This window comes from Colius striatus, chromosome Z (assembly GCF_028858725.1).
Source record: "Colius striatus isolate bColStr4 chromosome Z, bColStr4.1.hap1, whole genome shotgun sequence".
Classification (NCBI taxonomy): Eukaryota; Metazoa; Chordata; class Aves; order Coliiformes; family Coliidae; genus Colius; species Colius striatus.
In genome coordinates this window covers 54,455,022-54,481,381 of record NC_084790.1, presented here as the reverse complement: position 1 = coordinate 54,481,381, position 26,360 = coordinate 54,455,022, and the positions used below count along the sequence as shown (strand labels likewise).

General features: G+C 38.5%; 1 protein-coding gene across 8 annotated transcripts in view; it reads right to left on the bottom strand.

Annotated features, from left to right (window-relative positions):
• The window catches only part of KDM4C (lysine demethylase 4C), a 282,638-nt gene that overhangs the window by 157,533 nt on the left and 98,745 nt on the right, over window positions 1-26,360 (bottom strand). Inside the window, exon 10 of one of the 8 annotated variants that reach the window (XM_062017627.1) lies at window positions 22,111-22,161. The exons of the other annotated variants lie outside the window; for them this stretch is intronic. The gene's annotated coding sequence lies outside the window, so the exon portion shown is untranslated. Of the gene's footprint in view, window positions 1-22,110; window positions 22,162-26,360 lie in introns of those variants that run through there. 8 annotated transcript variants of the gene reach the window in all.

The window sequence follows — 26,360 nt, the reverse complement described above, 5'->3', positions numbered from 1 at the left end:
TGAGCCAGGATAGAGTGAATTCCCGTGAGGAACCAGGAAAGGGCACACCCTGAACAGCTGACCCAGGCTGCCCAGCAGGTATTCGATACCATCCTAACCGTCATGCCCAGGGTACAGGTGGGGGCTGGCCGGAATAAGCTCTTGCCCCGGATTAAGCTCTTCCGGGGGGCGCAGGCTCTCGGTCGCTGGTCCGGAGCGGTCGCTTACGTCGGGTCCCGGGTGGTGAGCAACCGCATCACTCACCAGTTTTCTTTGTAATATTCCCTTGTCTTTGTTATAGTTGTTACTCTTCAATTTCCCCAGTAAACTGTTCTTATTTCAACTTACGCGGGCTCTTTTACTTTTTTTCCCTCCCTCTCCGATCCCATCCGCATTCCGTCGAGAGGGGGAGGGGGAGGAGTCGCGGTTTTCTCCCCCTTTGCTCCGGCTGGGTAAAACCACGACATGCAGCTAGCCTGAAATCTATCACAAAAAATGCTGATATCAGTTCCATAGGCTGGCAGAAAATGAAGACCAACCTAAGATAACTCAACCTCATTCCAGCCAGCTGCACTTCTGGTTTTAAAAATTTCACATCTGTCTATTTTATACAACATCATCAAAAAACAGACTGTAAATATAAATTTGTAAAACAAATCCCTATATGCAGTTCTTTCATTTATGCTTTGAAAATATGCCTTTCTATTGTGATCTATTAACTGTCAAGAAGAAAAATTACATAAATATATTCTACATTCATAAATATATTCTTCAGGAAGAAAATGTAAACAGCAGTAACTTTACATTAAGAAACGCAAAAGCTGTTTTTCCCAGCTATTTAACACAGTAAGTGTGAAAACTTAAAAATAAAATCAATATGAAATAACATTGACTATTCTAATTCTACATTAAATACGTTTTATATAGATTCAGTACTGCAAAACTCAAATCATGCCATCATTTCAAGCCAAACTCCGCCCTTTAACACTTGCACTAAAAAACCACACATAAAACCAGATACTTAAACCATTTCTATCAAATAGAACAATCTTAATGTAGTACCCAACTTAGAAGAATCAGAACTTGTTACTCATTTCCATCATATTTTACATTTTCCTTACCACATACCTAAAAAGCTACCAGTATTTGAATTACAGAAAACAATTGCTTACAATTGATAATATTTCTAATCAAGAATCCCCGCTCAACAAACAGAACTGAGTTCCATTTCAATGCAGTGTCCAAATTTCTCAGCATCTCCATTCCATTTGAAGAAATGATGACAGAGGTGAAATCATAGAATGGTTGGGGATGGATGAGACCTCTACCGATCATCTAGTCCAACCTCCTGCTACACTAGGTCCACCTAGATCAGCTCACTTAAGAAAGCATCCAAGTGGGTTTGAAAACCTCCAGAGAAGGAGACTCCACATCGTCCCTGGGCAGCCTGTGACAGAGCTCCCTCAACTGAACCATAAAGAAGTTTTCCCTTACATGGTAAGTATTGCGTTTCAGCTTATGCCCATTACCCCTTGTCCAATCACTGCAGACAACAGAAAAAAGTGTTGCTCCATCCTCTTCAGATACATTTTTAATTACTTTTTAAGTACCTGAAATCCTCTATTGTGAAGCCTACCATGCTGATGATCAGCTGTTCACCCTTACTTGATTCAGGCAAAAGCTGTAATTATGTCCATGTGTTAACATGATTTATCAAAAATGTAAAGACTGATGTTAAATTACACATCTTGATGACAGGAAGAACAGGAGAAGAAATTGAAATATGTGCAGGATAGTACTGCAGATGCTAGTATATTCTGTTACAATGGAAATGACCACAAAATTTTTATTTTTTCTCCTCACATTTTTCCTTCTTCCCTGTTAAACATATGTAACTGCTTTAAGACTAAACACAAGATAATAGCACTTAAAAGTTTTGTGTTCAGCATGAGTCTCTGAATACTTAATAGGGTTATTTTTTATTTATATTGCATGTGATAAGACCAAATTAGATCATTAAATTTTAACATTCCATGGAGGAATGATAATGGCTTTCTGATGATGTCAGAATAGTCAGTATAAAACTTTTCTGTTTACTTTTCCAGTGTGATCAGCATCTTATTTTATTGTGCAGATGTCACTCTACCAAATTATTATCAGATTGTTCCATCTTTAAGTAGACAATTCTATGCCATATGTTTGTATAGGAATTAAGATTCTTGCACTGGAACATACCATATTGCTCTAACTAAAATACAGTTAAAGAATTAATGCTTAATAGATATATGCAGTGAACATTAAACCAGTCCATGGAAAGTACGTGAAACAAAAAGAGGACTATTATTTGATGTTTTTTTTAAAATATAACTAAACTTATTAGAAAATTCAAGACCTGCAAAATCACCTGATGACAAGAGAGAAGATAGAATCATAGAATCATAGAATGGTAGGGGTTGGAAGAGACCTTTAGAGATCCAGTCCAATCCCCCTGCAGAATCAGGTTTACCCAGATCAGGTCACATAGGAACATGTCCAAGTGGGTCTTGAAGACCTCCAAGGAAGGAGACTCCACAACCCCTCTGGGCAGCCTGTGCCACTGCTCCATCACCCTCACAGTAAAATAGTTTTTTCTTATATTTAAGTGGAACTTTTTGTGTTCCAGCTTCATCCCCTTACCCCTTGTCCTGTTGCTAGATACCATCAAAAAAAGGGATGTCCCAGCCTCCTGACACCTGTCATTTAGATATTTAGAAATGTTAATAAAATCTACCAACAATCTCCTATTCTCCAGACTAAAAAGCCCGACTTCCCTCAGAGAAGGCTCTCAGGTTAGTCAAACAGGATTTCCCCTTGGTGAAGCCATGTTGACTCCCTCTGATAACCATCTTATCCTTCATGTGTTCAGTGATGACATTCAGGATGAGTTGTTCCATCACATATCCAGGGATGGAGGTGAGGCTGACCAGCCTGTAGTTTCCTGGGTCATCCTTCTTGCCCTTTTTGAAGACTGGAGTGACACTGTCCTTTCTCCAGTCCTCAGGTACTTCATCTGTCCTCCACAATTGTTCAAAAATGATGGAGACAGGCTTAGCAATCACATCAGCCAGCTCCCTCAGCACTCTAGGATGCATCCCATCAAGACCCATTCACTTATGAGCCTTAAGCTTAGCCAACAAGTCTTTAACCTCTTCCACCCAGGGCAAGTCCTCTGCTGTCCTGGCCATCCTGTTATCCTTACTGGACTGGGCTTCCTGAGGGTCAGCTTTGGCCATAAAGACTGAAGCAAAGAAGGCAGTCAGTAGTTCAGCCTTCTCTGCATCCTCAGACACCAGAGCATCCTCTGTGTTTAGCAGTACCAGGTCCAGCAGCACACCCTTCCTTGTTGGTTCCTTGATCACCTGTGACATGACGTTATCATCAACAATCTGTAGGAACCTCCTGGATTGCGTGTGCTTGGCTGTGTGGTTGTCCCAGCAAATATCAGGATGGTTGAAGGGACTGTCATCATGAGGCAGCTCTCAGCTGTCGGTAGAAGGCCTCATCCACATCCTCCTCTTGATCAGGGGGCCTGTAGCAAACTCCTGCAACAATATCACCTGCCTTGCCCTGCCCATTATTTTTTACCCATAAGCACTCTACCCGCTCCTCATCCCCACCCTGGCACAGTTCAGTACACATTAATTGCTCTCTCACATAGAGAGCAACTCCACCTCCACACCTTGTCAGTCTCTCTTTCCTGAACAATACATAACCCTCCATGGCTGTGCTCCAGTCATGGCAGCTGTCCCACCACGTCTCTGTGACCGCAATGAGGTCGTAGCCCCGCATCCGCACCCGCATCTCCAGTTCCTCCTGCTTATCCCCCAGGCTGCGTGCATTGGTGTAGAGGCAGTGCAGGGGCTTACTCAAACACAGGTTTCCCTGGGCGGGTGCAGGAGGTTCCTTCCTGGTTTGGCTCTTTCTCAGGGTGGTCAGCCTTCCGTATCTCAGCCCAGTGTGCAGATGAAGGGCATTATCATTGCGTTCCCTGTCCTGCCCTGTTTCCCAGCTAGAGGGGACAGCTTGTTCTGTTTTGCTTCTCCCCCCACCCCCAAGTCCCTTAGTTTAAAGACCTCTTTATTAAATTTGCTAGTCTACTCCCAAATAATCCAGTGCCTTTACGGGAGAGATGGATCCCATCCCATCCTATCAAGCTGTAGTCGATAGAGTGACTGTGAGCTATATTCTTTGATAAGTTGCCTTCAAGCTTATCTGTCTTCTGAGATAAGTTGCCTCTAAGCTTATCTGTCTCTGAGAAAAAGTAGTTTCTCCAGCTTCTGTTGACTTCAGTGTAAGCTGAGGATGCACCATGCCTTGTAGAACCATAAAATTTCTGCATGTAACTACCTTAAGGAGAAAGTAAAACTGGGTCGAAGAGACACAGAATCAAAAGAAACTTTAAGTTAAAAGAAATTATAAACAAATATTGCAATCTAGGTCAGAAACATTGGGGTTTTATCCAAATTCATCAAAAGCATATGTGAAATGTTTGCATTACTGGAAAACACAGCAGTATGATTACATTTCTCAAACAAGATACACATCTTCTTAAAATCATTTTCTGTGAAATATTTACTCATCAAATATCATATCTTCTACCCTGTATACTCTAAAAAGGCACTACTTCCAGCTTCTTTATTATTGCATACAAATACAAAAGGAACTGTGATGGATTTATTATACACTGTGTCTTCTTTTTCAAGGATAACATTCTTAAGGAAGACATCTAATGCAGTAAATGGAACTGCTAAAAAGGTGTACCAGAAGTTCACGCTATTCAGATCATATCAAGTGGAATGAAATAAACCACTTAAGAAAAGGCCTACCAATTACCACAACTAACCTCTTCTGAGAAGTATCTGACAAATGAGGTCTGGATCATGAGGATTATTTGCTTTTAATGTTTATTTATTTCAGGCCAATTATAGGGGAAATTATTAAAAAAGAATAAAAACAGATACCAGGCAGTAGACTGTAGGTGCTAAAAGCTATCTACTTAAAGACACACTAGTTACTTTTCCAATTTTTTAAGGACAGCTTTTAAGCAGGTTGAGATTTTATTACTGCTCCATTTTTGGGGATCATTTAAAGGAAGTAAAGTGAAGTACTTCTATTGACAAAGGAAAATGAAGATAGCTATTTCTACCGCACAACAAGAAAAAGGCAGGGGTTTTTGCCCTTTCTTGTCTTTCTTGTCAGAACTTAGCATTCATGTCTGAAAAAAACAAATTTCTGGAGAATTCATTCCTGTCACATTCACTTGCGGTTCTAGTTAACATCCACAGAATTACACCTACATCACGTGTCTTTTTCTCCACTTGACTTACCAGGTTGCCTGCTCCAATAAAGGTAGAAAAAGTATTTTATCTCTTTCTGAACTATGTTTACAGGACATCAATCTGGAACTTCACTTCTACCAGGCATAAAAATTTCACTGTAATACTACTGTAAACATATTCAGAGATTGTGTGATTTGTTCATATTTGTACCGCAGTGAAAACTTTCCCACTTGCAAGGATAATGTTTCTAAACTGACCAGGTTAAACGAGAGAATTTGGTTACCCACAACTCAAGTACCATTTAGTGTCCTGGAACCATCCAGTGGAGACAAAAATTATGCCTACAGGGAGAAAAAACACAAAGCTAAAATGCAGTTATAGATAAAATTGTGGCTTGCTTCTCAATCCCACTTCTATATCTGTGCTATCTATTCAACTTTGCTCTAGTCAATAAACCAAGTTAATTTGGTTTCAAATGACAATCCTCTCTTTTCCACAACTTCTTGAATTAACTTTTTTTGAAATAAGTGACAGCCAGCACAATTAGGACAAGGCAATGGATGATGGCAGTACTTGACTCTCTTGTGTGAGGTACAGAGGCACCCATTTGCTGACCTGACACACTCTCTAGAGAGCTGTGCTGCTTACTAGGGGTTCATATCAGGGATGGCACTAAGACAGTCCCCTGAAAATTATCCACTGTGACTGTTTCACATGGGCACTAGTGATACAGCCAGGAGCAGTCTGAGGAGCATCAAGAAGGATTACAGAGCCCTGGGAGCGGCTGCAAAAGTGTAGGTAGTTTTTTCATCAACCCTCCCAGTCAAAGGAAAAGGGTCAGAAAGGACCAGCCATAACTAAACACATGAAGGAAAAGATGGTTATCAGGGAGAGTCAACATGGCTTCACCAAGGGGAAATCCTGTTTGACCAACCTGATAGCCTTCTCTGAGGGCATAACAACCTGGCTAGATGAGGGGAGAGCAGCGGATGTCATCTACCTTGACTTCAGCAAGGCTTTTGACTCCCATAACATCCTCATCAGAAAGCTCAGACAGTGTGTTTGGATGAGTGGACAGTGAGGTGGATGGAGAGCTGGCTGAATGACAGAGCCCAGAGGGTGGTGATCAATGGCACAGAATTGAGTTGGAGGCCTGTGGCCAGTGGAGTTCCACAGAGATCAATTCTGGGGCCAGTCTTGTTCAACATCTTCATCAACAACCTGGATGAGGGGACAGAGGGTACCCTCAGCAAGTTGCTGATGACCCCAAACTGGGAGGCCTGGCTGATTCCCCAGAAGGCTGTGCTGCCATTCAGTGGGATCTCGACCAGCAAACAACCGCACACACCAGTACAAGCTGGGGGTCGAACTGCGAGTCCTGGTTGACAGTAAACTAATCATGAGCCAGCAATGTGCCCTCGTGGCCAAGAAGGCCAATGGCATCCTGGGATCCATCAAGAAGAGTGTGGCCAGCAGGTCGAGGGAGGTTCTTCTCCCCCTCTACTCTGCCCTGGTGAGGCCTCATCTGGAGTACTGTGTCCAGTTCTGGGCTCCTCAGCTCAAGAGGGACAGGGAAGTGCTGGAGAGAGTCCAGCGCAGGGCCACCAAGATGATCAGGGCAATGGAACATCTTTCATACAAGGAAAGGCTGCAGGAACTGGGGCTGTTTAGTCTAGAGAAGAGGAGACTGAGGGGAGATCTTATCAACATTTATAAATATCTAAATGGCAGGTGTCAGGAGTTTGGGACATCCCTTTTTTCGATGGTATCTAGGATCAGGACAAGGGGTAATGGGATGAAGGTGGAACACAAAAAGTTCCACTTAAATATAAGAAAAAACTGTTTCACCGTGAGGCTGAGGGAGCAGTGGCACAGGCTGCCCAGAGGGGTTGTGGTGTCTTCTTTCTTAGATTTCTTCAAGACAGCCCTGCAGAGAAAGACTTGAGGATGCTGGTGGATGAAAAACCGAATCTGAGGCAGTAATGTACACAGAAAGCAGCCCAGAAAGCTAGCCATATCCTGGGCTATGTCAAAAGAAGTATGGTTAGCAGATCGAGGAAGGTGATTCTGCCCCTCTTCTCTGATCTTGTGAGACCTCCCCTGCAGTACAGTGTTGAGGTCTGGGAGCCCCAACGTAAGGACATGGACTTATTTGAGTGGATGTAGAGGAGGGCCATGAAGATGATCAGAAGAACGAAAAGTTTCTCCTATGACGACAGACTGAGAGTTGCGGCTACCAAGTCTAGAAAAGAAGAAGCTCCCAGGAGACCTGACAGCAGCCTTCTAAAGGGTGCTAAGAACCTAAAAGGTGCCTACAAGAAAGACAGTGAGACTTTTTGTAAGATCATGTAGTGACAGGAAAAGAAGTAAGTCTTAAACAGGAAAGACAGTAGACACTAGGCACTAAGTAGAGGGCAGAGAGTAGACGTAGGTTACATATTAAGTTCTACACCTTGAGGGGGAAAAGCACTGGCACAGGTTGACCAAAGAGGCTGTAGATGCTTCAAATCCCCAGTTTAGCAAACTGGTTCTGTGGGAGGCAATCCTGCCCAAGGCTGGGGAGTTGGAACTAGATCATCCTTTAGGTCTGTTCCAACCCAAACCATTCTATGACTATATGATAAGTGACCAGAATTTCTAAGTCTTTCATACAAGTTTAACTATGGTCTACAAGAGCAGTGACACTTTTGCACCCATAGCAGAAATAACAATTTTTTTAAAATATTACTGATACTACCTATAATTGCATTTCTTTTTATTCAATAACATCCAGTAGAATTCTCATACTCTTCAGCTAAGTAGATCTAAGGTCTGGGTGATACTTCATTATTTCTAAGTCAAAATGTCGCATCTGCCCTAAGAGGACCATCCTTTTAAACCACTAAACAAGCAAATGAAATTGAAGTATTCCACACAGTGCTGGCTAGCATATGTCCACTAGAAGCTGTGCCATAGCACTCTCCTATTTCTGCAACAATATCAATTAAGACTAAGTGATGGTTTTTTCCACATCTGAGAAGATACCCTACAGGTCTGACAGGATTGCACAGCTACAAGATTAACAATTTAGTAAAAAGCTTCTCTCTGCAGTAAAAGTCTATGGTTTCAGCATTTTAAAATAGTGGTGCTTCATTTCTTCAAACCCAATGTAATTATCATTTTAAAATACCCACAATGTCAAACAGCAAAACATTGCTAGTGAGGCAGTCCCACTACCACCAGTCCATACCTCTTCAACACAGATAGAGTTTACAACCTGAATACTTATGCTCAAGGCTTACTACCATTCCAGCTAACTTTGTCTGCAATTCTGTTACTCAATTAATTTTATTTACCCAAGTAGCATTTCTAGGCTTCTGGAAAACAGAAATTTTTCCAAACTTGGAAAAAGGCAACTTTTTTTAGATTTTAGTAAAATAAGAAACAGACAGCAGATTTGTAATAATTATGGGCTAAGGAATCTGTCTCAGCTTTTTCTGCTTCACCTAACAGAACTCTTTCTCTGATACCTGTGTGAGAGAGTGTAAGATTGTCTCAAATAGCCAGCATCCTCTGGACAAATATTTGCCTTTCCACTGCATCTTCAATGAGGGAGTCACAGAGACAGGACAGGCTTTCCTGAGGCGAGGCAGTGAATCGCTTCTCGCATCCCATTTACATGTTTACAGGTGGTTAACTGCAACAACTGAATAGCCCAGATCTATCTCTTGCATGCAAGGTTGCCCTTGATCCTGACAGGGTACAGTCAGACAAGTCTGGAGAGAGGGATCAAAAGACCTCCAGGGCTCCTGAAACTCATCAACCCATTGTCCCAAAAACTCACACTGTGCTTCATCAGTGGTGCTGAACCTCCTCCTCCCTCATGGACAGGCACAGTATAAAAGGAGGAAACACCAAGATACAGGTGGCACACACCCTACCACCCCAAGAGCCAAACAGTACTGTATCACTGGAACCTGAGGTGATGATCTATTTTGTTTCCTTTTTTCTCTCCCCTTTCTCTTTCCTAGAATTACAGAATCATTTCAGCTGGAAAAGAACTTTAAGATCAAGTCCAACCACTAACTTCACACTGCCAGGCCCATCACTAGATTAAATCATATTCCTCAGCACTTCATCTGTGTGTCTTTTAAATTTCTCCAGGGATGGTGACTCCAGCACCTCCCTGGGCAGCCTGTTCCCGTGCTTGATAACCCACTTTGTGAAAAAGTTCCTCCTAATATCTAATCTGAACCTCCCCTGGAGTAACTTGAGCCCTTTTCTTTATGTCCTATCATTCATTACTGGAAAGATCAACCTTACCTCACTACAACTCCCTTTCAGGTAATTGTAGAGAGTGATCACATCTCCTCTCAGACTCCTCCAGACTAAGCATTCCCAGTTCCCTCAGCTGCTTCTCATCGGACTTGCTTTCCAAACCCTTCACCAGCTTTGTTGCCTCTCTCTGGCGATACTCCAGCACCTCAGTGTCCTTCTTGTGGTGAGGGGCCCAGAACTGAACACAGTATTTGACATGTGGCCTCACCAGCGCTGAGTACAAGGGGACAACCACTTCCTTGGCTCTGCTGGACACACTGTTTCTGAAACAAGTCAGGATGCCCTTGGCCTTCTTGGCCAGTTGGCATACTGCTGGTTCATATTCAGCCAGCTGTCAATTAAAAACCCCAGGTCTATGGATAGTTGTCTTCCACAAGCTTAATCCAATTGCTTCAGATCATGTCGGTCCCACACTTGGGCCATAACAACCCCAGGCAACGCTAAAGGCTTGGGGCAGAACGTCTGGAAAGCTGTCTGACAGATAATTGGGATAGATCAGATCATGTGTGCAGTGTCAATCTCGACATCTGCCTGTTTTTCTGCAAGTAATTGTCAAACATTTTCCAGATAACAATATGTTCTTTAACTGCTTCAGTTGCCTGAATTAACCTGTCCAAGCCATTGCAAGCAAATGCATGATTCTGAGCTCTCTCAAAGCTCAAAGAAACGCTTTCTCAAAAATACATGCATTGTTTCTTACATTACAACTGGGAGATTTAATTATTTAAACATAACAATAGCCTCACGTTAGCTTCCTTAACAGAATTGCTATTGAATTACAATACTGTGTATATTGCATATTTCCAACATAGTCACGTGGCAATCTTTTCCTTGCTGAAAGACCAAGGCCGTTACACTGGTACCAAGCTGCTCTGCATGTTTTACAGGCATCACTTCAAACATAAACAAAAGACACTCCTGCTTTCAAACCACAGACTGTATTCTAAACACTTTCTTCTCACTTCATGTAAAAATCACTGTGAGGTCCAGGTGCATTACATAAATACTACCTGTAATCAAGTGGTATCCATTATGAAAATTACTAGTTGCAGGTGACAGGAAGACTTTAACATTGACCTTGTTTCCTTCAGTAATGCCAGTTAGATTCTTTAACTCTAATATCAAATAATAACTCCTTCACAGATTAATTAATGGTCTCTGCAGAATTTTTATGGCAATTTTAAAATCAAGACTTGAAAAAGAACAGGGAGTAAAGGTGATGTGTAATTAAATATCTTATTCCTCAATAACATCAAGAATAGTTTTTATCTGTGTAGAACGTTCTTTTCTAGTTTACAGCGATTAACTATTAATTGATCTAAAAGATGGCAATGCATTTTAATATATTAGAATCAATATACTTTCTTAAAAACTCAGTTATAACACCACATTACTTTAATCCAGAGTCCTATTTAAAGAAGAAAATGACAGAATTTGGGTAACTTGCACCAAAGTATACAATATCACTGAGAATCAGTGTGGATCAGAATAGAAATTATTGTATATACAAACTTGATACTACGTAATCTGTACTGAAATAGAACATAAAAGGGAAATTACAATTCCATATTTTAAAAGTCATATTCAATTTGGCCTTCTCACAAACAACTGCAAAAGAAAACACTACCACCTCACTGCTAAATTCTCACTGCAGAGACTTTTATTTTCTTTGGCTTTAACACTCCAATTTTGCAACTATTAAAACATTCACAAAATAGTTGAGTCCAACTGTGACCTGGTCACAACTGGCAACAGAATCACTGCTATATCCAAAGGTACCCAGCCTGTCTGAAAGTATGCCTAGGAAGAAGTTTAAACTATAAAAATGTTCATAGAAAAGACAGACACATGGAAGACTGATTAAAAAGCGGAGATCAAAGACATTCGTACTTTCTTCCACTCTTGAATGCTCAGACTTATTTAAAGTCACCTAGAAATTGCCAGGTAATATTTCCTGTTTCAGGAAATCATCAGTGCTTATCAGGCCATCACCCAAAGGAACCTAAACACACAGAAACGACAAACTAGTTTCGTCTTTAGTTTGACCAAGGAACATGTCATCTTACACAATTAAAGTAAATGATGCTGCTCAGAGAATACAAATATTTTCCTTAATCATTCCTAATAGTATTTTTAACTCTGTCATCTGTAATAAGGTAAAACAAACTGATACTATCGAATACATAATAAAAGTTGATCACCTACTGGAACATCAAAGTATTGTCATTTTTCCTAATATCTATTAGTGTACAACGACACAGATTGCAGTCATACTATGAAATACTGGCAATAAACAGAGGTAGGATTATTAACATGCGGTATTTGTCTGATCTGCTACATATTTCAAATCTTACATTCAACTCATCTAGTTTTATAGGTGCATGGCAGGATACTGATAGAGTCTGATATCTAGCACACAGATTGTGAAAATACAGCATGGTACATAGTATGCTTTACTGCTTCAGGTTTAAGCAATCTGTTGAAAACCCCAAAAAACAAATAAACAAAAAAAACCAAAAAAAAACCCCAAAACAAACAAAAAAACCCCACTGCTCCTAAAAAAAAAAAAAAAAAAAAAAAACCCCACACCACAAAACACATCATTCACTTCATTTTGAAAGACTGATTTTTTAAAATTTTTTTGTTAAGTAGGATGTCTTCATCCTTTCCTCAAGTAACAATTATGGTACAGAAAATAGAAGTCTCATTACTATTTCAAATGTAGGAAATCAAGCTCTGTGTTTGAGACCATCACTGAACAGCCACTTTCATCATTACAGAAAAGTATCAATTAACAGACTTTACTGATCAGGAAAGCTGATACATATTTAAGGAAAAGAGCTTCCAAGTCCATGGATGGTTTGTCCTGATACTCAGGAAAATATTTAAAAAGAGTCACAGCTGGCTTGACTAAACAATAACTCAAGACTAAAGCAACAAGGCAGTATATGGAAGTTGGGAGGCAGCACAAGCCTATGCAAGAGGAACTTCAGGCATGCAGGGATGGTTTTAGGAGACTCAAAGCTCATCTGGAATTTAGACTTTTGAGCAAATGGCAACAAGAGCTTCTACCACTGCTTTAGTAATAGAAGGCTGAGCAAGTAAAGCATGCACTCACCGCTGAATGTAGAGAATGATGTCTTGACAAGAAGCCTAAACAAAGCTTAGGAGCGCTTTTTTTTGCCACTGTCTTCACAAGGACCCTCCAGTTTCTGTGCTTAGTAACAGACAACAGGAAGATGAACTACCAGCAGTGGATGAAAGTTGAGTCAAGACTTGCTGCCAAAACTCTACCCATCAGGTAAAATATTCATCAGATGGACAATCTAGAAGAGTTGTGGTTAGTGGGTTTTAGTCTACCTGGAGACCAGAAAGAAGCAGAGTACTCCAAGAGTCTTCTGTCCTGGGACCTGACTAATATTTCTACCAGTGACCTGGAAGAGAGGATGGAGTATGCTGCCAAGTTTGCAGTTGACAACAAGCTGGAGGCCAGTTGATATGCAAGGAAAGGGCTGATGTTCAGAAAGGCTTGGACATATAGAAGGAAAAAGCTGAAAGGATCCTAATTAATTTAGTTCATCCTCATACATGTGGAATCCTGTCACTGGGAAGGTTAAGTCCCTGGAAATTACATAGGTTGGTGATGGACAAGCTGGGGAGCAGCTCAGCAGAGAAGACCCTGGGCAACCTTGTAAGCAGGCAGAATGGTTGAGGTGGTTTTAGCAGGGAACCAACAGCAGCGCACCAGTACCTGGGAGGTTACTAAGAGAACAGAGTGGTGCATCACAGAAGGGTCAGAGACAGTGGGCATTAACTAATACACAAGAGGTACAGACTAGAGCTAAGAAAGAAATGTTTTCCCCATGAGGGCAGCCTGGCAGTTGAGCCAAGGCCCTGAATTATTCTGTTGTCCTATGAAACAAAAAAAACCAGTTGACAACTCCATCTACAAATATTTGCATGCCAGTCTTATATCAGTGCCTGAAAACAACAGACATACATTAAAAATTATAACTTCCCACAAGGTTTAAAAGACAGTAAATTTTCCCCATCAGTGATTATGAATGCTGCATTCTGAAACTCTTTAGTTATGATACACATTTAATTTTTAAAATGCCAAGAGAAGACAAATGAAGGAGATTGGTTGTATTCGGAGGCAAAATCCAAGAATGACTGTTTAACAATTCCATAAACTTAAAGAGCTGCATATTCTTCAGGGAGAGAGAAGTAGGAAATACTTTTTCCATAATAAAGTACCAAGTCACCAAAAAAACCAAAAAACCCAATCCCTCCAAAAATACCCCACAACAACAAAAAACCCCAAACACACACACACACACAAAACCCTTCCCAAAAAAAACCTCAAAAAACCCGAACAAATCAACCACACAAAAACAACACAAACACCCTCTCACCCCACCTCATCTGTCCCCAACAAAAGCAAAACAAAGGTAGCTCAGCAGGGTTAGTTAAAACACTTTACTTAAACAGTACCTACTGAAATTTCCTATGTTCAACACTAACAGGTTTTACAGGAGAAATCTTCAATCCTGTTGCTCACAGGTTAACATGCATTTGGATGAAGTAACAATAAACTAGAGTGCAAACACATACAATCTTTTCTCCTACATGGAATAATTTTAATGTCATATCTTCATTTTTATACGCAAAATTAGTGAAATTATAATTTCCTCACATTTAGTCATATACTATAAGCAGATTGTCTTTTCCTAAAGTAGTCTTCTCTGATATATTTAAGCTTTCTTATTCCTTATTAGATTTCATGGCTTCTTAGAGCAATGCAGCCCCTTGCTACTTATCAGCTAATCTGTTTTTTTAATAAAAACCAGACTGTCTGAAGAAAAGAGCTATCATTAACAGCATCCACATTCAGATACAAATTCCACTAAGATGTGAATAATTCAATGATTCATCATGTGCAACTTCTGATAGGTTATATCCCTGCTCTCTGTCATCCAAATGAATCATGACTGCTGGTGACCAGCTGTACAGCATGCTGTACTTCTGACCCGCTGCGAGGCCTCAGCAACAAGGCAGCAGCGTGTTAGCAGAGAAGGCACAGCAGATGCCCTTTTTGCATTCACCATCCAGACAGAGTCTGCACAAACACTCCAGCCTGTAAAAGGGACGAGACAGTTTAGAGTAAGACAATACAAGCACAGCTAAAGGAAAGAAAGTAGTCATAAAATGGCATCCAAAAAGAACAGTACGAAACTACTGCATACCTCTCTGTACCATGCCAAGGTAAAGATGGCTTGATGCTCCAAGATGGTCCAGCTATCAGTAGAGTTTGCAGAGATCTCCAGGCAACTTACAATCCTCTCCAAGAGCCAACATAGACCAAGTAAATTTCTTTGTCCATCGGACTTCCATCAGCATGACCAAATTTAAGCAGTACCATGTTAACCACAGCTACAGAGTCACAATCAAGAACAATGGAGGTGTTTTGAACATATTCTGCAGCCTTGCATCAATGACACATGGCCCAAAGAGGCATTTGTTGAATTGGTCAAATGAGAAGTTTAAATGCAAATGAGAATGACAGCCAGGAAATGAGAGCAGGGAAGCAGACTTTTCTTCCAACAATAATCTTCATAACTAGAACATATTTTTTGGCTCAAGCTTCATAAAGTTTGCTGAATGAGTTTCTGGAGAATAAACAACTATAATAAACCAGACTCTTCACATCTACCAACTCACTGTATTGTTCTAAAAAGCATAGGGTTTGAATGTGGGCATCTCTCATGTACAGTACGAGATGTTTTACACAGAAAGTCAAAACTCCCTTAAACAACTTTTAGTAGCAAAATATACTGAAAAATTAGATTTAACATTTTTTCTGGGGGCATACTGACCTTGGCAAAAGCAATTTTATATTCAGCATTCTTAAGTCTTTTTCAGAGCATAGTGATTTTGAAAGCCAAAATAACAACTTAGAGAGCTAAGTATTAAAAAAAAAAAAAAAAAGATATTACTGTTCATTTCTTCCCATACCACTAAATCTGAAGAAAGCTCACTTAGAAATGATTGATAAAAGTTGTTGCCTAAGATGGCAATTAGTATCAAAACAGTATTTGCATTAAAAAACTTTTTTTAACATAAATTAGAAACTTTCCTGTGATTACAGGAAAAAGATGGTGCATTTGCAGCTTACGTTAACAAGCCTGCCCTAGCCTTAATGCACAAGCACAAGATAAAAAGGAAAAAAGGAGAAGTAAGGGGAAACACTAGCTAGAAACCAGTCCTGCTATCCACAGTTACTAGCAAAAAAGTATTCTCATTTCTCAGACATGTTAAAATTTCAGAAACACACTATCACCTTAGTAAGTACACATGCAACACACAGGCCATGATTAACTTTCATTTACCACTTTGATATGTGCTGTGAGCCAATGTTGGTCAAATTTCACACACATCACACCTCAAATCTCACTACGGAACAAATCAGTCTATAAAGCAACACTGTTTTTCCCACAGAATATGCTATACCTTAATAATCAGCTATAGTATCCAGAGAATTGCAGTTATACTGCATTTGTCCCTTTGGACAGAAAGGCATATTTTCAATCCCCAGTATAATAAGACCCAAAGCCAAAAGCAGCATAGCTGTAATGTAATATTTTTCAATGTAAATGTGACTGAGGCATTTAAGAAAAGTCAGATTCCAAAATGAAATATAGCTGAGAGATTAGCAAAGCTGCTATGATTCAAGCAACAGTGAATTCTCCAAGGATTCAGGCTTATCTGAGTCATAGCAGCAGCACAAGACAGGAAAAGTCCAAATCACAGATGCAGGGATTTTGAAGCACTATATATACCACTAAATAAATCATCATCACATAGATGTAATGTCTTAACAATGATTCCTAGATTATGAACTTTTGGTTTGAGATTAAAAGCAGAACAAAAGCAGAAACTGAACAATGTCTAAATAGTACAAATTACTGCACTGGCTGCCCATGGCAGGGTAGGGGGAAGCTGCAGAGGTGGCTTCAACGCTGGAAAAGCCCACTGCAGCTAGCTCCAGCAGACCCATGGCAAAGCACAGCAGAGCCCATCAGTCAAGACGGTGGTGCCTCTGTAAAAATAGACTTAAGAAAGGGCAAAACCACCAGATAGAGAAGGAGAGAATGAAAAATAGAGTGAAAAACAGGAGAGGGAACAAGGACTGAGGAGGGAAGAAGTGCTCTGTGGCAATGCAGGTATTGCCCTGAAGCCCCTGGAAAGTCCCAGTCAGAGCAGCTGAACTCTGTGGGAACTGCAGCCTGAGGGGACAGGGAGAGCCCACACTGGAGCAAGGCAAAGTACATAGTGACCATATACCCCTATCCCCTGCCCTTCAGAGAAGCAGCGGGTAGAAGTGTCAGGACTGAAAAGTGAAGTCAAGTCTTGGAAAGGGACAAAAAAAGGTATTGGTTAATTTTTTGTCTTGGTTACTCACTATTCAAATTTATTCTAATTGGCAAAAATTTACACTACTTTTCCAGAGACTGAGTCTGGTTTGCCCACAAAGCTCTCTCAGGAGCTGGAGCGAGCGAGTAGTGAGGTGGGTGTTTGTCCCTTAACCAAGGCTAACCAATGACAATGGAGTACAGTTGAGAACAGGGAAATAAATTACACAAGGACAAAAGCACTGTATTATTTCCCTCCACATCTAAGGAGGAAGTGATTTTATTTGTGCAAAAAACGTTTTTAAATGTGGTAGAGTGTTAAAATTCTTAGTAAGACCCACAATCGTACTACTTTCAAGAAACTGTAAACACCCCAAGACTGCAGTTGACAGTTTACTATTTTACCCTGAAAAAGGCAAAGTAGGCTTTCTGGGCTTTGTTTCAAAAACATATTGTCCTATTGCTCACAAGAGGTAGATAGCAGTACACTTAATGAAGACAAACCACACCTTGCAGAAATCTATGTTTCATTGGTAAAAGAGGTAGCAAAGTTTCTGCAGGCAAAAGGATTTATCCTGAATAAATCTCAGTTTTAATCCATAAATCCAATGTCCTGTGAAATGGTCATATTAATATTCCTTTGAAATTTGGTCATTTTCATCTGTGCTTTTAACACTGTTACTGTTCCACTATGAAATGCTTTGGCCATTTTATTTTTTTGTCATCTCTTGTATGGTTACTTAGATTCTTTCTTTTAAATTTCTAAAATATCTACATCTTAAACAGACTTGCCTTTTTTTATGCTTGAGAATCAATCTCAGTGGGTTCCAACTCTGGTTTTCCAAAACTAACAACACTTGCACATCTTAAAAAGCTACAAAATCTAGGTCTGTTTGCTTTTTTTTTCCATAAAATGAGTAGTTTTCTGATTATCATTCAATTTGTGCTAATTCTATAAGCTCTCCTCTCCTAAGACATGTCTTCTCATTAGGCAAAGGCCAGGGTTTTTATAGCTTCTCACTTAAAGAATGCTTAAAAAAAAAAATTACTATCTTTTTTTTCTTAAACATAACACAGCTTGTTCAAGAGAACTCAGCTCACACCTTTTTTGAGAAGCACTGCCTCGCTTGACTCTTCAACTATCTCAACCAATTAAGTACTGTTGACAAGAGCATTGTTAAAAGCTACAAAAAAAGCTGTATCCAATCTTCCTTAGCAAATGACATAGGCTACAGAAGGATTATCACTGGGCTCTCAACAGTGATGCAGAAAACTCATGCTATTTGTACATCAACATTTTATTATAGGATTTTTCTCTTATTATTACCAGCCTGTACTCACTAGAAGATACAACGATATAAGCAATGACAAAGGCAAATTTCCATTGTACCAATGTTGTTCATAGCAGATTTAAAAAGCAAAAAGGTGGAGTTGCCAAGAGCTTTCAGCACCTTGCATATGCTGCAGCTCTCACTGCTCCTGCCAGCTGTACAGCTGAACCAGTGATAACGGTGGTTGGAAATTTTAGAGTAAACACCCTAGCACAGACAAGATTCCAAAGGGAAAACAGGAAATAAGCTTTTGGCAAAATAATAAGATCAATACAAAAAGAAAACCTAGTAGGCTGGATGTACCATAAAGAGCAGTAACCGGTTTTTAGTCATATCTATGAGGAAACTCCTGAATGCATTAGGTAGGGCATCATGCTCCTAAGCAACTATATGCCAGGCAGCTTTCACACATGTGTTTTCAAAGCATAATAGATAAAGAGTAAGTGCCAAAGTCATTATCCTTCCTCCCTTGAAAAGCCTGAGCTAAAGAATATCAGGCATATGCAGTTACTGTTCATGTTAATCATCACTTCTTTAAGACAGAGCAGCAGAGAAACAGATAGACCCATTTGGAATTGAGAAAAATAATTTTACTAATAATTTTTTCTTAATAAAATTTATGTAACAACTGGACAGCACCTATCAACCATGCCTGGCAATCTGCCTCCAAAACAATACTCAGAAACAGTGTAATTTTATACCTTGTTGTAATTCATGAATGAAACATTTCACTCATTTTAGTCCGGATGAGCAAGTACCATCAGTCCAAACAGATTTTTGTACATATGGCCATGACAAACAGAAGCAGATGGAAATCCACTTTCTATCTACTATGTAAAAATAAGAACATATGTAACTTTCTTAAAACATAGTAAAGAACGTTTTTTACCAATGTAGACATTTGCTATGTCACAATCTCTATTTCAAGATTTGGAATTAGACAACGTGCTGTAACACATTACTTTCACAGATCAATTTGTTTGTTCTTTCTACAACCATGAAAGCCAAGATGGATTCTCAGCAAGTGTTGAACAGCCTTAAAGAACATAAAAGTCTGAGTATGGAAGAAAGAACTTCAACACACAGCCAGTCACATTTGGTAAAGCACACACTGAAGTACCATTAGAAATTGGAACATAACACTGAGCTACACCTGAAAAAAGGGCTTTAACAAGTATGTCAGAGGTAATACACACAGCAAAGAAAAAAAAAAAGTTATATGCATGAGATGTGAAAAAAGTCTTAACATGCAGACACTAGGCTAAAATCTGTTTAGTTTCTGAAAAGTGTCCTAGAAGGTAAAGATATTCACAAATACATCTGACAATTCTACCAAAAGTATTTGTTGATGGCAAATGTTAACATTACTCAAATCTTTCAATAATACCAAGACAGTTTGAGGCATATGTATTCAATAGCATTTCACAGTAGAATCATAAAAATCATGGAATAAATATCATTAGACAAAATGTAAATTCCTGTATTGAGTACAGTAACCCTAAACTTCATTTGCAGACAGTGGCACACATCAATACAGTCCATGGCATTTAGCACACAATCAATGTCAGGCTTAAACTAATGCCTAAGGCCTCTTGCTAAAGTAAGTGCAATCCACAAATGTGTATTTCTCTCCACTGACATTACACAAATCTCTGGCGACTAGCTCAGCTGTACATATCAAGGATGGCTAAAATCAGTCCGGTTATATTACTATTTCAACTGGTCAGTGCTGAAAGTCCTAAAAGAATAAAACAAAAAAAACCCACACCAGAGAGGAAGAACATAAAATGAAATTTGCATCAGGATGTCAAATGAAACCTAAATTTAAAAGAAAGCAAAAAGTGAGGGTTTGTCATAAGCAGAATCTTAGATATGCTTTCATCACATGAGAGCATAGAATGGACAAACTAGAAAAGTAAAGCACATTAGGAAACCTAGTAAGCTTGCCTTGTACCAACATTAGAAGACACTACCATAAGTAATAAACAAGGTTCAATCAGATCCAAGTATTCTGGATTTTCTCATTATTCAGAGTTAACTTGTTAAATTTTGCATGTGTTGATGCATGCCTTCAAAATCAACGCTGTAGACTTAAAATACTACTTCTACTGTCAAACTGTGGAAGGAAAAAAGCAACAGCATTTTTTGTGAAAATTCAGTTCCTGGTTATGCCTTCAACTCATTCAGCAATACATTTTGGCATCTTATTTGTTTAAAAAAATAAAGTGATTTTTTACAAATGATTTAATAACTATACAAGCCCATGTACAACTAAAATATAGAACCAAATTTTAGAATTATGAATGGACTGATAAGTATTGCAAATATTCCTTTTGGTAATGAAAGAAAATCATTGCAGTAAGCCATTAATAAGAGCAGAGACTAATACAGCCTTCAATATTTTAACCACAATATTTTCAGCATCAAAAACATTTTTATTGTTCAAATTGAATATTATTCAATAAGCAAAAACTATGATGTAAACAGAGAAGCAAAGGTCATCAGAATAAGCTGTCAAACTGCAATTCTCCTCTTTTAGTGAAAAACATACTTCACAGTAGATTCACACTCCCTCCTCAAAAATTGCTGAGTTGAAGAGAAAGGACTAAAACCACAGTTTGACCTCTTTAACATAGGGAAGTTATTTAGGCTTTTTAAAAAATTATATAAAATTTAAATATGTCAATCTTATTTAATAAAGGAACAGAAGGTTGTTTTATGACACTAAAAAAACTAAGGTATATTGACTGTTTTCACAGGTGTATTCCTTGACTTCCCTGGTATACCAGTTTAAGTCAGGGCTGAGTTTGATCCAGTCTATCTAACTGCTCTTCACTAATTCATAAAAAGCTATCTTCTGCAACATATCTTCTTCTTGAGATGGGAACATACACAGTTAGGGTTAATATTTTCTTTCAGTGCTTAACTCAAGAGTTTTAGCTCATTTATTTAATCCTACAATACATATCTTTTTCATCTTTGTAACTGACATGTAAGGGTGGCTGGCAATGTTTGGATTTATCATATCTGAGATAATTTACCCTGTCTGGTTAAGACAAGGTAATAGAAGGATATAAATCATAATTTGCAATGGAATTTTTCTGCCAAAAAGGAGAACACTGATGTATAATCATTGGGAGAACATTGTTGAGTTTTAGTACTTAAAATAAAACACGAGACAAATTCAAGCAAAAATAAATTTAAATTTCTTCATTCTTAAGAAAACAACCTGATAACTATAATCTCTTAAAAGCAAAAGTTTGCACAAACACAGAAATTTTGCAGTTTAAACAGATCTTAGAAAATTGCAGTGAAATTCTGGTCACAACAAAACAAAAAAGAAAAAAAGAAAAAAATTGAAGGGAAGGGAAAATTGAATAGTAGTCTAAGATACCAACAATAATGCATCATTTGTAAGAGAGTCTTGCAGAATACCTGAACTACTGTAGCAATCCATCACTGACAGATCACTAGTCATGTGTATACTAAAAACCTCTACCTGCTACTAACGCCACAAATTTCTCACGTAGAAATTCCAATGAGAGTGCATGCACAGGTTTTCCAAATGCCTCACTCTTTGCTGGTTTACATAAAGGACAAATAAATCCAGCACTATTTATTCTTTACCGGATCACTTGTAAATTGAATTTGTTTGGTTGTTATTTGCAGCTGCTTCAGTAGAGGTGTCACACAGAAGTGGCTTGCACACAGCAGTAGTAAGCACATTGCAGCATTCAGATTCCGTTTGCTCTGAGAAATACTTGGCAGTGTTGTGATAGGCACCACACAAGCTCTGCAAAATACCTAAATAATGGATATTTTATGATCAGATAACCTTCCAGTAAGAAAGTGTTTTTCTAAGATGATTTTCCACACAACTTAAGTATATTTTCTCTTGTTTCATTTTGCTTTGGCACAGAAAACAAATGAATAGCATCGTCCTTAAAAGGACTTCTTGAAAGGCTTGTGATGTCATGCCTCAGTCTTCTCTTTTTCAGACTAATCAAATTATTTCATTGGTCACGTGATTTCTACTGCCCACTACTGCCTTACACTCTTCTTTCATGGTAGGGTTGGAAGGGACCTTTAGAGATCATCAAGGCCAACCCCCCTGGCAGAAGCAGGTCCACCTAGATCAGGTCGGTTTCTCACACTAGGACTTACTGATGTGTTCTAGTAAAATTTGCAAGAGTTCTCCAAAGTGAAGCTTCATTAGCTCCAGGTGAAATAATCAACTCACATGCTTTCCATAATAACACTGTTGTTAATTCAAGATGTTAGGAACTCATCAGAAAGGTGAAAATTTTCATTACTCAAACAATATCAACAACAGGGACAATGAGAGAAGAATTTGTGCTAAGCCCTAAATTCTCTTTAATAAATGCAACAGGTTTAATACCAGCTGTGTGCAGTAAACACATAAAAAACAGTGTATTTTAGAAAATGTCAGAAAATGTCAGACTTTCAATTAGGTATTGTCATGATAAAGCAGCTGCTGTAGTAGAAATATTATTTTGAGCACAAGCTTGCAAACAAATATGCTGTTTTGTTTATACAAAAAAGCATTTCCCTTTTTTTTCAATTTTCTTGCCAGCTAAAAAATACCACTAGTGTTATCCAGCTTTCAGTATTTTCCTCACTGAAAAAAAACCAAAAAACATGCTGATGGCAATAACATTATTTGAACACAATAAAAAAAAAAGTAGTAAATACTGCACTGCAACATTTAACTTTCCTATCACAAAGAATCCTTGTTATCCGAGAAACTCACAATTTGTGAATGTCTGAAAACTAGGGAGCATTTACCCCTTTGTCCCAGAAAATTCTGTTCCGTTTTCATTGCTCTTCCTCTGGAAAACTATGGCAACTCAAAATTATTTTGGCAGCCAATGCTAGAGCTACCCCACTATCTTCAATACTACACTCTTTAACAGTTGAAGTTATATAATGATTACAGTAGAGAGTCTGCTACAGAACCTAACTCTCCTTTATCTAATCTCCAAAACCTGCAGCTTATACCAACAGCCTCCAAGCTTCTGCAGTACCAGAAGCTGGCAAAGTACCTCCAATTCATCTGTTGTCAGAAAAGAGAAAAATTAGTTCTTAAAGTAATGCCTAAAACCTATGTTCTTCCCTTATAAGCCTACTGTGGGAAGAAGATCACCCAATTCCATAGCACAAATAAAAAATGAGAGCAGTAAAGATGAGAAAATTGTGTTATTTAGGGGAACAATGGGCCAGCTACCTCTAGAAAAACCACAATCCCTTCAGATACCATGTAATGGCATAAGACATGCAGCTCAGTTTCACCTATAATGCAAGCAGGCAAGGAGCCACAATACTCCTAAGTGTAAAGGGATGGTGGTATACCCTAATTTTGAACATTTCCTTTACAATGAAAAGAAAATTTGTCTATGAGAGTTACTTCCTGTAAATGTATATTAAGGTATATTTTGCTTACAGTGAGGCCTACTTTAGCTCCTAACTATAGCAATTGATCTCCGTCATAATTTGCTTATACATCCCATAAATTTCTGTGTCCTTATAAAAAAAGCTGGTAAAGGATCATTTGACACACTGCCCAGTATGATGAAGCAGGTATACATACTCTTTGCATATTATAACATCAAACAGTTAAGTTGGAAAAATAATCATGAAATTCTATGAAGGTAAATATAAACTAGTGTTAATGCACTGGCCCAGATTCTACACCGTGCTTGAAAGATTCAGACGAAATCAGGAGATTAAGTGGATTACAATTATCACAACTACAGCATTTCCTTTTCTGTTGTCTCCAGCTGGAGGGTAGCAGGAGAACAACAAAAAACACTACTCTTCAGGCTGTTTTTCTTCTGGTACAACAGAGAATCTCCTGTCTTACTGAGGCTGAAACACAGGATCACCATTCTGTTGAAACAACTCCACATAATCCAAGGATTCTTTTAAGTAAAAAACCTTCAACTGGTCAAGTCTTCTATGCTTCCTTCTATCATAGGATAGTGGGGTGAAATACAGGAGCTTCATGACATGATCCAATACGTTAATTTTAAAAATATATGTATCTAAACAATGAGGATATAGTAATGTCATCAGATTTCATCAACTTTTCTATCTAAACATTGAGAGAACTTGGAGAAAAAGTTTTCAAACAGTTTTCAAAACTAAAACAAAGTAAGCTTGGGAACAGTTAGTATGACAGTATAGTTTTATTTACTGAAATGTTCAGAGGAAGAGAATTCAAAACTGGTTAGAGAGAACTTAAGAACATATTTTTTTCTGCTCCTTTCCTTGTTGCATCATTCCAAACTCTTAAAAGCTCCACTGTCTGCTACCAACACACATTATGTCATCTAAAATGCAATCAGTCTTCAAGACTGATTCCAGCAGTCCCTAAGTTTTATAATACCACTAACACTGAAACCAGCTACTCCTGGTGCTACACATGCCTACAGTAATGGGCAGAAAAAAATTTAGTAGATGCTGTAATGTTCACTCAACAGGGTGGAAAACATAAAAAAAGCCGACCAACCCAGAACTCCCAGATGTGAATCATACTACTCAAAACTATTTACATTCAATAATTATATCTTTAAATATATACCATTTTAATTACTGTTTTCAAGTAAGTGTGTGAAGGAGTCCAAGATATTAACATAAACACCTTCCAAGATGGAGTTCAGCTTCATAATTAGTTTCAATTACTTTCAAAGCAGTTCAGTTTTAGTAGCTTATAAAGAAGCTTGTGCAAGCTTAAAGACAACCATTTGATTTTCAGATCACACTGCTGGAACATCCAACAGTGATGTATAAGACTGTTAGAGAAAAAACATTAAAATGCAATTAGAGTTTGATTCTGCTAAATTCTCAGCAACTCCAGAAGGTGCTGAACGCCTTCATGCTTCTTTTGAGTTTCTCAGTGCACTGGAACATCTGAGCTTGGACTGTGTTCATACAGATACATAAATCTACAAAGACTGCTCACCTAAGATCCATGGATATTTGAAAGTTCTACATGAACATTAAAAAAAACATGTTTTGAAAGGGCAACATAAAGACAGCTAAGTCTTAACAGTTGATTAGATTAGCCAATACACAGAAATAGACTAGGTTTTTAGCTTATTTTCAAATGTGGACAGGGAACGATGTGGTTCACTATTGAAATATGCCTGTTGTAGGAAATGACAATGACAAAAACTAACATAAAACAACTTGCAGGATTCAATTTAAAATATTTTGTTTTGTTTGTCTTCCTTCAAACATTTTAATGTATCTCTTATAAAGTAAAAGCTACATAAATAAATGCAATAGAAAAAAAACCCAAACATACCTTTCCTATTTTTAGGCCAGAAAGCAATAAACAAACAAGTCTCTACTTAATGCATTGTGTGTGAATAGTAACATTTCTCTCATTAATTACTGCCATGTGGCATTGAACCTCTCTTTGGACAATAAACGTGAAATTAAATTTGCTTTAATCATTCTCTTCCACAAATTTTACTTAGAGTACTTGAACATATTTAAAAGAAGGTTACAGCTGTACTTTAGAATGGTAACATAAAGGCAAAACTAAGATAGCCTGGTAGCCATATTAAAGATTATCTGACAGTAACAAATTGGCTGGTGATAATAAATTCACAGTCAAGATAAAATATACAACTTCATTATCCATAAACACTAGGACTAAAATGAGCCCTACTATTACTAACATTTTAAACTACAACAATAAAAAATAAACAGTTTCAACGCTGTTTGGCAATATATAGTAACAGATCTGAGTTTACAGAATCACAGAATGGCAGGTGTTCGAAGGGACCTCTAAAAATCATCTAGTTCAAATCCCTTGCTCAAGCAAGTCCACCTACATCAGGTCACACAAGAACGCGTCCAGGTGGTTTTAAAAAACCTCAAGAAAAGGAGACTCCACATCCTCCCTGGGCAGCCTCTGCCAGGGCTCCGTCACCCTCTCAGGAAAGCAGTTTTTCCTTAAGTGGAACTTTTTGTGT